A 13,955-nucleotide genomic window follows, 5' to 3' on the forward strand; every position below is an offset into this window, starting at 1 on the left:
TGTTTCTTAAATCTTCCTCCTCTCACCTTAAAAATATGCCCTCAAGTCTTGAAATCCCCCACCCTAGGGAAAACAACACCTGCTGTATTATCTACATTATTCTATAAACCCCTATAAGGTCACCGCCTTCAAACGTTTTACACTTCAGTGAAAAAAAGCCCTAAACCGATCCAGCCTCTCCTTATAACTGATTATAACCATTCGCCTTATAACCATTCCCAGTAACATCCTGGTAAATCACTTCTGAACCCTCTCTAGCCTAATAACATTCTGCCTATAAGTAGGTGACCAGAACTGCACACAGTACTCCAGAAGAGATCTCATCAACATCCTGTACAAGCTCAACATAACGTCCCAGCACCAGGTCTGAGCAAGGCAAGGATGCTAAACGCCTTCTAAATCACCCTGTCTACGTGTGACGTAAACTTCAAAGAAATGTGGAGGATTAAGATTCTGAAGTGTCAGACACTATGGAGAAGCTGTCCATTTTATTTTGAAAGAGGGTGGGTGATACTCGGCAGTGGCAACCACTCCCACGTCACCACAAGAGAACCTGCCACATCTCCGGCCAATCAACCCACTGGGTCTAGGCCCGAAATGTCAGCTTTTGTGCTCCTGAGATGCTGCTTGGCCTGCTGTGTTCATCCAGCCTCACATTTTATTATCTTGGAATTCTCCAGCATCTGCAGTTCCCATTCTCTCTGATACTATTTTAACCCACTAAGAGCTGACAGGTGACTTTCTCAGCCAATCACAGCCCTTTGCATTGGCACCCCGCCCCCCATGAGTTTCCAGCCAATCAGATGACAGCCTCCGGGTCCTAGAGTTCGCCAGTTGGGGCCTACTCCTTGGGAAGTTTGCAGCAAGATGGTAATTATGTGTTATACATTGTCTTGCAGGCTATGAGATTTACATGACTGTTCTAGGAAAGGGCAGTAGGTTAGTTTTCAGTGGCCACCCCTAAAAATAAGGGGTCTCTCATTGAAACAGAGATGAGGAAACATATTTTGTTTCAGTGGGTTGTTACTCTTTGGAATTCCCTTCCTCATAAAGCAATGCGTGCAAAACCTTCAACTATTTTTGAACCCACAGATACAGTCTTGATTATCAACAAGATGGAAGATTATTGAGAGTGTTTAAGAGTGTCGAGTTGAGGTACAGTCAGTCATCATGTTATTGAATAGCTGAGCAGGCTGGAAGGGCTGAGTGGCCTACTTTTGTTCCTTGTTTGTATGTTTGCCTCCATTCATGCCTCTCCCTTGGGCACCAGGGGACTCTGCCTGCTAACCCAGCAGGTAGGTTGCCCTGGTCTTCCAGCCTGGAAACTAGTCACTTTTTGCAACCACAAAGGACATCTCTGAGTAGGGAAGTAGTGGCTGTTAATTAAACAGTTAAATGGTGATGGTGGCAGATGATCCCCATAGACCTTCTCACTCAGAATGTGAACAGTGATGTGTTGTGAAGGAACACACCTTGTTACTTTGGCTTCTTTCCATCCCCCAGGGAGGGGAGAATCATATCCATTATCCAAATAATGTCCAAATTTATCAACGAAACAAAAGTAGGAGACTCGGGGCTAGAGTCTGCAAGGGCAAAGAAATGATAAGGAGGACCAGAGATATCTTCAGAGGAAGATAGACAGGGACTGGGCAGACAGGTGGCAAATGCTATAAAGAAGTGTGAGGTAGTGCATTCAGGGAAGAAAAAACAAGGAATGGGAAGTTAGTGGGTAATTCCTGTTGTAGCCAACAGATAAGTTGTAGGTGGTTTGAGTGTATGTTTACAAAGTCATTACAAAAACCAAGGTGTTTTCTTGGCCTTGTGAGGGATTCGATATTGGCAGCATTGCAGATTTGGTAAACCATTAGAATATCCTACCGTGCCTGATTTCCTGGTTTATTGAAGTCAGCAGCAAACAAAATGGGACAAGGTACAAAAATCAGGCTGATCCCTGCCTAGGGGTTAAAGCTAACTGCAGATAGACCAGGAGTAGAGCGTGTACCAGTTTTGATGGTTCGCTACAGGAAGGATTTTTAAGCCACGGATAACACATAGCATAAATTCACAAGCATTGCGGTGAGAATGCAAAATTCCAGTCAACAGAATGACCTAAAATACTAAGACTGTTTGCAATAGAGAGGAGACAGCAAAGATGCAGGTTTTTAAAAGGTTCCTGTTAAGGAGAAGGCAGTGAGTGAATTTCCTCCATTTCAAGGAGTCAGTACTAAAGGCATCATTCATTTAAAGCTGTCTGTAGGAAACTGGAGAGAGATTAGGCTTGACATCTTGAGGAATTGAAGCTTCATCTCAGGAGTATTGCTGTCAACAGAAGGGCAGGGGGGTGCGGTGTGGGGTGACCATTAAGGATTTAACAATTAATCATTTGCATTACAAAAATGGTGGTGCAGGCTAACCACTGGGATGAGTGTAGGGAAAAGGACAGTGATGAAATCTCTTGGAGTACAGAAGGTTATGTGGTACATTAGATAGTGACACTATCTCGTACCTCAGGACAAAATCAGCACTGAAACTGGGTCATAGCATGGTCAAATGGGCTGATTATCAATCCGTAAATCCTTCCAACAGGCCAGTAAGCTCAGGAGAGTTTACTGGTCAGCTGGAACTATGTGTTAACTGCAGTGCAACAGCCTTCCCCATCTTACCCTGATAGGCCTCGTTCTATTACACACACAAAGTAGATGTGGAGAGGATGTTTCCTTATGTGGGGTAACTCAGAATGCAAGCTTGAGGACAAAGAGCAGTAGGATTTACGCAGAGCTGAGGAGAAATTACTTCCCCCAAAGACTTGTGCATCTATGGACTCACTATCTCAAAATCTGATGGATGCCTGGACCCTGAGGTTCTGGGTTGGTAGTTTTAGAGAGTTATGGAAGTGGGAGGGTAGGGAATGATTTGGAATGTTGATTGTAGAGTTGAACACTCCAACTCTGCTCGTTCCCTCATTTAGCCAAGTTCTCTTGGAAAAATAACCTTTTGTAACCTGCCACACTCTCTTACAGGGTGCAATAAACTTACAAATGCAGAAAACAGGAACCAGGTGGGCTTTTACAACAACAACCAGGTCACCATTAGGCTAGCCTTTCCTTCCAGGTTTTTATTCAATTCAAATCTGACCACATGCCATGGTGGGATTCAAACTCCTATCCTTAAAATATTACCCTGAGGCGACAGGACACTACCTACCCCAGATGATCATCTCGATCCTCCTCCTCCTCCTTCTGACCCCTCTCATGACATTCCAGTGTTCTCTCAAGTAACCCCCTTGAATCTGACTTCCCCCAGATTGTCCCAATCATCCTCTTACTCCTGTCCTGCAAGAATTGTATTATGGCTTTGCTGTTCACTGGATTTTTTTAGCAATTTAGATGTTGGGCTTGGGAGCCATTTAATCATGTTTTCCATTGGCCCAAAGATGCATTGCATTTTGCAGTTTAAATAGAAGCATAAAATTAGAAAGATATTAATAGATTAAGTGGGTGGACAATTGAGTTTCCATAAATGCACGCATGACAACATTTGGAGCAGGATACTTTGAAACACTGCAAAGCCATAAACAGTGTACACAGATTTTCAAAATGACACCAATAGGCCACAGGAAATATTTAAAGAGGATAATGGAGCGATGGAATAATATCAAAGGAACTAGAATACAAGGACTTGAAGCTAAGCTTCAGCAATACAAAGCCCTGGTCAGAGCATATGTTTAGTTTGAGCACGGTATTAGGAAAAATATTTTGGCCTCAATGGCAGATTTTACAGTGATGTTTTTGGAACTAATTGCAGTCAAAGTTTTCAAGTAATTATGAGGTAGTTAGAGAGATTGGATCAGATTGTATAAATTGGAGCCTGGTCTTTCAGGGTTAAAAGAGAGTCTTGTATCTCTACAGCACTTTTGATGATCACTGGGTATTGCAGGACGTTACAAAGCCAATGAAAAGAAGTACTCTCAAAAGTGTAGGTACTGTTTTCAAGCAGAAAACAAGAAAGATGAGTGAATTTTGAGGTTTCCAACTCATTTTTACAATTATTGATTTTAAATCTGAGATTGTTAACAAAAGTTATTCAGGGATATGCAGCAAAGGCTACAGGGAGTATATAGAATTTGGATCATTGATTCACCCCCTCCCCCGACCCCAAAAATGAATATTGATGCACACATCCTCTGATTTATCTCCACGATCTGTGATCTCCAATTCTGTAGAAGGGGACTAGTGTCAATTTTGAAAGAATGTATAAAGCTGAGAAGAGGTTGGATCTTGTCCGAATTGTGAAGGAGTTCCATGGGGTGAGCGTTGGGGGAGGAGTTGCCATTTGAGGTGAGTTGAAAATGAGGGGCAGTGAAGCGATAAGGCCGATGATAAATCCAGTCAGGAGTTCAGGCGAAACACCTTTAACCCACAGAGTGGTGAGACTGTGGAACTCAGGGAGAGGTTCATGCCAATGTAAAAGAAGGAGAGACTAGCTATGCGCAGGAGGGAGAATGATATGAACAAGAATAGAGTGGAGTGTGGGGGGCCCAGTGTGAGACTGTTCACTCTGCTAGACTGTAACTAAAGATCCCCATAAGGTGACACCCCATAGAGAGGGGAGGAAGTCGGTGACAGATGTGTGGGAGCCTCAGGTGCTGGGAGTGAAGAGACACAGACAGCTTCCCAGGGTCAGAAACTCGACTGTCAGTGCACTGTCTCTCAGCTCGTCACAGGCAGCGTAGCCTCAGCTTCTCCCTCAGGCTGTATTACAATGGTAATGAATCCAGCTGGACTGACAGCTTGTCCTGGGGAGATTGGGCTGGGGGATGGAGGTTGGTCATGGGTGGGTTGGGGGGGGCTGGGGGCAGGGAGGGTTGTCTGCCTGGGCCCCAGCTGCTGACTGTCGATGTCGCCTGGAGGGAGCTGGGGGTGCTGGGAATCTGTCCTGATGCTCTGAAAATTCACCCTCACCTGCTGTCAGAGGAGCTTTCTATTCAGCTGCTGAAGGCATTGGCAGAGAATGTGGTAACTGCTTTCAATATTAACCCATCGCTTGCTTATACTCCAAACTCCCTGCAGCGTTTCAAATCACCAGAAACTAGGAGCAGGAGTGGGCCATTCAGCCCTTCAAGTCTGCTCACCCACTGAACGCGATCATGGCTGATCATCCAGCTCAGTCCCCTGTTCCCGCTTTCTCCCCCAAAACCCCTTGATCTCTTTAGCCCTGAGAACTATATCTAACTCTTTCTTGAAAACATTCAATGTTTTGGCCTCAACCGCTTTCTGTGGCAGAGAATTCACCCTCTGGGTGAAGACTTGTCTCCTCATCACAGTCTATCCCGTCTCCTTAGCAACAAAATTGGGTATTGTTGGAAAAAACTCAGCAGCTCTGGCAGCATCTGTGGAGAGAAAGCTGAGTTAATGTTTTGGGTCCAAGGACCCGTGTCCTTAGACCGTGAGTCCAGGATCTTGACTCTCCAGTCATTGGGAACATCCTTCCTGCATTTCCCCTGTCTAATCCTATTAGAGGTTTTTTAAGTTTCTATGAGATTTCATCTTCCCTCGTTCTTCTAAACGCCAGTGTGTATATTCCTAAGCAATCCAATCCTGCTATCCTAGGAATCAGTCTGGTAAACCTTTGTCACACTCCCTCCATCGCCAGAACATCCATCCTCAGATAAGGAGACTGAAACTGCAAACAATACTCCAGCATCTGGTCTCAAAAAGGCCCTGTACAATTGCAGCAAGACATCCCTGCTCATGTACTCGAGTAATAATTATGACAAACCGTCAGGTCAACCTTGTAAATACTGGATCTTTACACTTAGTCAAAGGATTGTTACCACTGTGATGACAGAAGTGCCTTGCCTCTATTATCACTACTCCACAGATGACAACATAAATGTAATAGTTTTACCCGGTTCCCAATAAGACTAATTGCATGCGTTCTCTATAATACACCTAGATCCATCAACTAGGTTTCTTTAATGAACACAGATTGACTGATTTATTATGAAACAGAACTTATTCTAGGAAGTTGCAAAATTGGTTAACACACATGAATGTTTACCTCTATATAATCCCAAAAAAATACGTTAACACCAGTTAAAGGAAGAAAACAGATTTTTCTCTGCAAAACTTCAATTTGGGAGAAAACACTTTTGACCAATAGTGGTTATTTCTTCAAGGAAAGAAAAGGATAATGAGTGTCCTGTTCAGCTTGTTGATCTGGCTTTCTAGCACACATAAACAGGTTACTAGATGTGCAGTTATCTCTGGGGTCTAACTAGATACAGTCTGCTCAGGAAATACCAGATGTTTTCCATGTGCTCGCTCTAGAAAAAGAAAATCAGAATTTGCACTGGATTCACAGTGAAGGGCCTTCAGAAAGCAGAACTGTCTGTTTCTCAGCAGTCATACACCAACAAGAAACCAGAACAATCTTCACTACCCAAAAAACACTGTTTAAAGACAACAGACATATGGTCCAGAAAACAAGTCTTGCAATGAGCTGAAACCAGGATTTCCCAGAAGGCTTTTTTAAAAAATAAAGTTCCAATATGTCCTTTCATTGACATTTAAAAATAAGCAACCCTACTAACTCCAAAGAACTTGAAATAAATCCATATTTCCACAATCCTTCGAAACACAAGTCCTCAAAAAGCTGTAATGTGCACATGAACTCTACAAACTATGTATACAAGCTACTAGCATAGTTCCTGTGAAACAGTAAGATATGTCCCAAAGCCCTTGATAGAGGTTAATCAGAGAAAACCTACGCTGAAGATGAGGAGATTAAAAGAAATGGATGACCATAGCTTGGCCAAAGAAAGTATTGGGTTAGCAGAGACAACAGAGGCCAGGCAGCCTTTCACAAGGACTTTGACCACACTTGGCTGCTTCAAATTGTTTAGCATTTAAGTTAATACGTGTGCATCAAAATCTGAACACTACCACCACCACCACCGTGACGACACCACCCAACCCGGACTGTCATGGTGAAGTGGAAGCAGTGTTATAGAGTTATACAGCACAGAAATAGTCCAACCAGTCCATGCTGAACATAGTCCCAAACAAAACTAGTCCCACCTGCCTGCTCCTGGCCCATATTCTTCCAAACCCTTCCTCTTCATGTACACACTTAAGTGTATTTTAAACATTACAACTGTGCCCACATCCGCCATTTCCTCAGGAAGTTTCTCCACACACAAACCACGCTCCATGTAAAAAAAAATGCGCCCCTCATGTCTTTTTTATATCTCTCTCCTCTCACCTTAAAAATAGTCTTCAAATCCCCCGCCCTAGGGAAAAGGTACCTACCATTCACCTCAACTATAGCCATGATTTTATAAACCTCTATAAGGTTGTCTCTCAACCTCCAGTGCTCTAATGATAGAAGTCCCAGCCTTTCTTTATAACTCAAACCTTCCATTCCTGGCAAATCTCTTCAAGCTTAATATTGTCCCTCCCATGAGTGATGTGTGAGCTTCCTAGTGATGGGGTATTGCTGGGAGAGGGGTTAAGTGCTCTTTGCCTCCTTTGCCCAGCTCTCCTGAAGTCACCAGCTTCTATCCTGCTGCCCAATTTCTAACTCACATCAAGTCTGTGTAGCTGTCACCTCTGTCAACACTAGTCTGTATTAACAAACAGGCCAGAGGTTTAAATGTTTGGCTGAAAGTGTGTAAAGGACAGCCAATATGAGTCCTGCTCGATGAAGACCGACAGTAAACGAGTGAATTCAATGTGGTGAATTTGGCACTGCATGGGACTAGTGGATTGTTTGAGAGTTTATGAAGTTTAAACATGAATCACTGACCTTGACAACTGTTGAGAGATCTTTAAAGTTTCTTCCGGGGCTGCACATTGGCTTTATAGCGCTGCTATTAACTGCAGTGGTTAGCTCTTCCCGTAGCCTTTTTGGTAGTTCTCCGAGACAGCTTCTGAGCTACTGTGGCGTTACTCTTCTTGTGCATCTTCTGCACCCAAGAACCTGGGAGACATGGTCTCTGGCTCATCTCCTCAAACAAAAGGCTGGAGCATAGGCACATTGCTTCTTCAGAGGCTAGCACAGACAGGATGGGCTGAATGACCATCATCTGTTTAGTCCCCGTTCTGAGATTCATAAGTCTGCAGGAAATAGGAGTAGGCCATTTGGCCCATGGAGCATGCTTCACCCACAGTAAGTTCATAGTTGATTTTCTATCTCAGTGCAATTCTCTTGCACTATTCCCCTGTAATCCTTGATGAAATAACATCTAGACATCTTCCAATTTCCAACTTGAACCTGCTGAGTGATTGAGAATCCAGTCTTCTAGGATAAAGAATTACACCTCAAACCCACTCCATCCCACAGCTATGTCAGAAGTCACAAGACAGCAGGTTATAGTTTGAGATAACAAAGTGTGGAGCTGGATGAACACAGCAGGCCAAGCAGCATCTTAGGAGCACAAAAGCTGACGTTTCGGGCCTAGACCCTTCATCAGAAAAGGGAGATGGAGAGAGGATTCTGAAATAAATAGGGAGGGGGGGGGGGGAGGCGGACCGAGGATGGATAAAGGAGAAGATAGGTGGGAGAGGAGAGTATGGGCGGGGATGTAGGGAGGGAATAGGTCAGTCCGGGGAGGACGGACAGGTCAAGGGGGCGGGATGAGGTTAGTAGGTAGGAAATGGAGGAGCAGCTTGAGGTGGGAGGAGGGGATAGATGAGAAGAAGAGCAGGTTAGGGAGGTGGGGACGAGCTTGCTGGTTTTGGGATGCAGTGGGGAAAGGGGAGATTTTGAAGCTTATGAAATCCACATTGATACCGTTGGGCTGCAGGGTCCCCAAGCAAAATATGAGTTACTGTTCCTGCAACCTTCGGGTGGTGTCATTATGGCATTGCAGGAGGCCCAGGATGGACATGTTGTCTGAGGAATGGGAGGGGGAGTTAAAATGGTTCACGACTGGGAGGTGCAGTTGTTTATTGCGAACCAAGCATAGATGTTTTGCAAAGCAGTCCCCAAGCCTCCACTTGGTTTCCCCAATGTAGAGGAAGCTACAACGGTACAGCGGATGTAGTATATCACATTGGCGGATGTGCAGGTGAACATGTGGTAAGTCATCTTGGGGCCTGGGATGGGGGTGAGTGAGGAGGTGTGGGGGCAAGTGTAACACTTCCTGTGGTTGCAGGGGAAAGGGCTGGGTGTCGTGGGGTAGGAGGGGAGTGTGGAGCGGATAAGGGAGTCCTGGAGAGAGTGGTCTTTCTGGAAGGCAGACAAGGGTGGGAATGGGAAAATGTCTCTAGTGGTGGGGTCGGATTGTAGATGGTGAAAGTGTCGGAGGATGATGCGTTGTATGCGGAGGATAGTGGGGTGGTATGTGAGGACTCGGAGGATTCTCTTTTGGCGATTATTGCAGGGGCAGGGTGTGATGGATAAGGTACTGGAAATGCGGGAGACTCAGCCGAGGGCATTCTCGACCACTGCGGGGGGGAATTTGCGGTCCTTGAAGAATGAGGGCATCTGTGAATGTGCGGGACTGGATGCGGCAGAGGCGAAGGAATTGGGAATAGGGGATGGAATTTTTGCAGTAAGGTGGGTGGGAGTCGGTGGGCTTGAAATGGACATCGGTTTCTCGGTGGTTGCCTGTGATAGAGACAGACAGGTCCAGTAAGGTGAAGGATGTGTTGGAGATGGCCTGACCAGGTTTATTTGAAAACACAAGCTTTTGGAGCACTGGGGTAATGGGAACTGCAGATGCTGGAGAATTCCAAGATAATAAAATGTGAGGCTGGATGGTGCAGTGGGGGGAGGGCACAAACTGGGCTGATTTAGGGATGCAGTAGGGGAAGGGGAGATTTTGAAACTGGTGAAGTCCACATTGATACCATTAGGCTGCAGGGTTCCCAGGCGGAATATGAGTTGCTGTTCCTGCAGCCTTCGGGTGGCATCATTGTGGCAGTGCAGGAGGCCCATGATGGACATGTCATCTAGAGAATGGGAGGGGGAGTGGAAATGGTTTGCGACTGGGAGGTGCAGTTGTTTGTTGCGAACTGACCGGAGGTGTTCTGCAAAGCGGTCTCCAAGCCTCCGCTTGGTTTCCCCAAATATAGAGGAAGCCACACCGGGTACAATGGATGCAGTATACCACATTGGCAGATGTGCAGGTGAACCTCTGCTTAATGTGGAATGTCATCTTGGGGCCTGGGATGGGGGTGAGGGAGGAGGTGTGGGGGCAAGTGTAGCATTTCCTGCGGTTGCAGGGGAAGGTGCCGGGTGTGGTGGGGTTGGAGGGCAGTGTGGAGCGAACAAGGGAGTCACGGAGAGAGTGGTCTCTCCGGAAAGCAGACGGGGTGGGGATGGAAAAATGTCTTGGGTGGTGGGGTCGAATTGTAAATGGCGAAAGTGTCGGAAGATGATGCGTTGTATTCGGAGGTTGGTAGGGTGGTGTGTGAGAACGAGGGGGATCCTCTTAGGGCGGTTGTGGTGGGGGCGGGGTGTGAGGGATGTGTTGCGGAAAATACGGGAGACGCGGTCAAGGGCGTTCTCGATCACTGTGGGGGGATAGTTGCGGTCCTTAAAGAACTTGGACATCTGGGATGTGCGGGAGTGGAATGTCTTATTGTGGGAGCAGATGCGGCGGAGGCGGAGGAATTGGGAATAGGGGATGGAATTTTTGCAGGAGGGTGGGTGGGAGGAGGTGTATTCTAGGTAGCTGTGGGAGTCGGTGGGCTTGAAATGGACATCAGTTACAAGCTGGTTGCCTGAGATGGAGATTGAGAGGTCCAGGAAGGTGAGGGATGTGCTGGAGATGGCCCAGGTGAACTGAAGGTTGGGGTGGAAGGTGTTGGTGAAGTGGATGAACTGTTCGAGCTCCTCTGGGGAGCAAGAGGCGGCGCAGATACAGTCATCAATGTACCGGAGGAAGAGGTGGGGTTTGGGGCCTGTGTAGGTGCGGAAGAGGGACTGTTCCATATAACCTACAAAGAGGCAGGCATAGCTGGGGCCCATGCGGGTGCCCATGGCCACCCCCTTAGTCTGTAGGAAGTGGGAGGAGTCAAAAGAGAAGTTGTTGAGTGTGAGGATGAGTTCAGCTAGGCGGATGAGAGTGTCAGTGGAGGGGAACTGGTCGGGCCTGCGGGACAGGAAGAAGCGGAGGGCCTTGAGGCCATCTGCATGCGGAATGCAGGTGTATAGGGACTGGACGTCCATGGTGAATATGAGGTGTTGGGGGCCAGGGAATTGGAAGTCCTGGAGGAGGTGGAGGGCGTGGGTGGTGTCACGGACGTAGGTGGGGAGTTCCTGGACCAAAGGGGAGAAAATGGAGTCCAGATAGGTGGAGATGAGTTTGGTGGGGCAGGAGCAGGCTGAGACAATGGGTCGACCAGGGCAGGCAGGTTTGTGGATTTTGGGAAGGAGATAGAAGCGGGCCGTGCGGGATTGGGGAACAGTGAGGTTGGAGGCTGTGGGTGGGAGGTCCCCTGAGGTGATGAGGTCGTGAATGGTGTTGGAGATGATGGTTTGGTGCTCGGATGTGGGGTCATGATCGAGGGGGCGGTAGGAGGTGGTGTCGGAGAGTTGGCGTCTGGCCTCGGCGATGTAGTGGTCAGTGCGCCATACTACCACTGCGCCACCCTTGTCTGCGGGTTTGATGGTGAGGTTGGGGTTGGAGCGGAGGGCTGCACGTTCTGCGGGGGAGAGGTTGGAGTGGGTGAGAGGGGTGGAGAGGTTGAGGCAGTTAATGTCTCGACGGCAGTTGGAGATGAAGAGGTTGAGGGAGGGTAGGAGGCCTGGGGGTGGTGTCCAGGAGGAGGACTTGTGTTGGAAGCGGGTGAAGGGGTCAGTGGAAGGAGGGTTAGGTTCCCGGTTGAAGAAGTAGGCATGGAGGCGAAGACGGCGGAAAAACTGCTCTATGTCCAACCGTGGACATTTTTGGAGCACTGTTCCTTTATCAGACTTCGCTTGATGAATGAGCAGAGCCCCAAAAGTTTGTGATTTCAAATAATACGCATAAGGCTATAATATAGTGTCTTGTGACTTCTGACTTTGTCCACTCTGATCCAATACTGGCACTACACAGGGAGAGAAATTATGAGCACTGGTGCAACTTTTGGGTTCCTTGTATCTACCCCGTCTCTACTTCTAATACTTAAGTGCTGCTGCTGAGACCTTTCTCAATGTGCTTCGGGTCCGACAGAATAGAGTAGTGCATCACTCCTTTATAAAATGATGTTCTTTTTAAGGGATGCGTTATTGTTGGCCAGGCCTGCATTTCTTGGCCATGCCATTCAACTGAGTGGGCACGATGGACCACATTGATGCAACATTTAGGTTAGGATGACAGACTTCCCTCTCCAAAGCACATCAGATATTCATAGTGACAATACCTGCTATACCTGAGTTGATCAACAGTATGTTCTGACCCTGTAGAAGCAGAATTAGAAGACTTTAACAGTATCTTCAACTATTAACTCTCAAACTTAAAGCCACAAAACAAGAAAAGCACTAATTTCCAAGATATTGCAATATTTTCACTGTTAAAAGATAGTTTTATTTTAATTTCTTTTGGAAGTTTTAACTAGCATAGAAGGGAGAAGAAATCAATGTTATGGATTTTTATTTTCAGATGGCATTTTATATAAAGTGGTGCATAAGATGTTGTTTCACAGGATTAGGGATCCCAAGCCTGGGGAATAATATGGTGAATCAAGAATTGGTTAATAGAGCAAAATCCGAAAGTACAAATAAATCCCTGAATCTATTTTCAGATTGGTCAGACATTGCGAAGCTCAACATTTGGACCTCAGGCAGCTGTTAAGCATCTATTTCCCCAACTGTTGTGAACACAACCTGTAAGTGGTACCAAGAGCAGGGAGGGGTCAAGCGGCCCTCTGAATTGTGTCAGTGTGACAGCAGGGAGCAGTCTCCAAGATGGTACTGCCCAGGGGTGTTCTAGGACTCAGGAAGGTGGGGGCAAGTAGACAGGACAAGGGTGCTGTGGTGGTGCAGAACTACCCCTCCAAACATCAAGCCTTTGTTGGCCAAGCTCTCTCCAGTTGCTGCTTTGACCTTCCTGGATGTGGGTGCTGGGCCCAGCTCCTCATCCAGGGAGGCAGCATCACCCAGCTGAGCCTCGTCACCCTGGGTGGAGGGGTGTGGACAGCAGGCCTGAGCATATGGTGGAAGGGGAAGGTTCACCTTCCTTCACCCACACCCCATTCCTGGTGCAGAAACCTCACCTCAGTCCTGTTCCGGTGCAAGCCTTCAACTCCACACTGTCCCTGTTCTTGGTGCAGGGCTTGCCCCTTTTTTGCAATAAGTGTACACAAAGAAAGGCCTGAACACATGAAGTCATTGCAAATGAGGGACCTATCCCATGGAGTAATGTGAATGTGGGCCTCTGCTATATAGAGTAATCAGGATAGAAACAGTGTAATGCTCCTGTCAAAATTAACTACTGATGTAGAATACTCCATGAGTGAGGCCCTTTCCTAATTCCCACATTGCTGAGATCACACTTGGAGAAGAATTACACAAGGTGTATTTCTAAGAGGTTTTGACAGCCTGCAAAATGGTGGCTTTCATTGTTTGGAAAGTTGAACCAGGGGTATACTACAGTAGTGTATCACAGCAGGTTACCACCACAGTCCCTCAATCCTTAGAGCCTTCTTTCCAAGTAAACATTCAGGAGTCAAAGCAGAGGGGTTAACTATACATCATTTATTTACACACCAGATTGCAAGACAGAAATCAGAAGACACAAAGATAACTTGCAATTCACCTCAGGAACATCCCCAAGCATTTTAAACAGCCAATTAAGTACTTCTGAAATGTAGTCATTTTTGCAATCTAGGAAACATGGCAGCCAATTTGTGCACAGCAAGATCCCACAGCCAACAATGTGACAACAAGCCGACAACATTATTTTTTCAAAAAAAAACCGATGTTGGATGAGAGATCAACATTGTCCAGGTCAGCCCTGCTCTTCG

Source organism: Stegostoma tigrinum, chromosome 8, assembly GCF_030684315.1.
Source record: "Stegostoma tigrinum isolate sSteTig4 chromosome 8, sSteTig4.hap1, whole genome shotgun sequence".
Taxonomy (NCBI): domain Eukaryota; kingdom Metazoa; phylum Chordata; class Chondrichthyes; order Orectolobiformes; family Stegostomatidae; genus Stegostoma; species Stegostoma tigrinum.